Source organism: Sinocyclocheilus grahami, unplaced genomic scaffold, assembly GCF_001515645.1.
Source record: "Sinocyclocheilus grahami isolate Dianchi unplaced genomic scaffold, SAMN03320097.WGS_v1.1 scaffold1725.1, whole genome shotgun sequence".
In the NCBI taxonomy this organism is placed as follows: domain Eukaryota; kingdom Metazoa; phylum Chordata; class Actinopteri; order Cypriniformes; family Cyprinidae; genus Sinocyclocheilus; species Sinocyclocheilus grahami.
Genome location: NW_015506904.1, coordinates 1 through 1,080, shown reverse-complemented (window position 1 = coordinate 1,080; position 1,080 = coordinate 1). Strand labels below are relative to the sequence as shown.

The window sequence follows — 1,080 nt, the reverse complement described above, 5'->3', positions numbered from 1 at the left end:
AAATCTTACCAACCCCAAACATTTGAACAGCAGTGTATAATCTCTGGAATCCCTTCTGATTTGTAATGTTCTATTTTACAAAACCCATCCTTCACAGATAAAGTCATTTATCCAGACTAAGACCTTTAACCTTGCAGCATTCCCTGTCCTCTCACCCCATATGAAGCAGCGTTATGCAGAGGGATCAGTCCTCCTTTATCCTGAGCGTTCACATCTGCTCCGTGCTCCAGGAGATACTCGGCCACCTCCAGGTTATTGTAACCAGCTGATCAAAAACAAATGAATTCATCATTAAACCACCAGACAGATGTGATGAACGTGGATTGAATGATGAATGTGGGAATATGGCTTATGGTACGTTACCTGCCAGGTGTAGTGGTGTGGAGTTCCTGCCCTGTGTGTCTCTGCAGTTGATATTCTCAGGGCTGCAGAGTTTCTGCACGCGGGCCAAACAGCCCTTCTTGGCGGCATCCAGCAGGGCGGCGTCTCCACGCAGAAGGTCCTGGATGTCCGTGTCTCCATCCTTCACCATGTCCAGAGCAGTGTTGCCATCACGGTTCTTCTTAGACGGGTCTGCGCCGTGCTAAAGAGAGAGTAGAGATGTTACCACAAAAGGGCTGTGTTACACTCTTAATAATAATCATCATTAATCCTACATTAATTACATTTAAGACTGCAAAAATTAGATTCAGGAATACATTGTTTTGGGCTAAACATTGATGCTAAAGTCACAATTTCTCCTTTAACATGAACTTACAGAGAGAGAAAAAAATAGCTTGTAAAGTAGCACGCAAAATGACGCAGGATTAACTGGATTTAATTTAACTTATTGTTAAATAATCTTTCAAATAAATTTTTATTTAAATAATTTAATCTTATTATTTATGTTATTTTTAGGTCATGGTTTGTTTGTTTGTTTGTTTTATTATATTAATATGAATAATAATAATACATTTAAAATAATATTTATAGATATTTTAAAATTCATATAAAAATATTATCATATTTAAAGAATTTATATATTCCAAAATGTTTCACTTTAGGATTTTGGCCCAATGTATCTAGAATTTCAGACAAGAA

The 1,080-nt window shown here is 36.9% G+C and overlaps 1 pseudogene; it reads right to left on the bottom strand.

The window, feature by feature from the left end:
* The window catches only part of LOC107572255 (tankyrase-1-like), an 8,345-nt pseudogene extending 7,728 nt beyond the window's left edge, over nt 1-617 (bottom strand).
* Nucleotides 618-1,080: the final 463 nt, after the last annotated feature.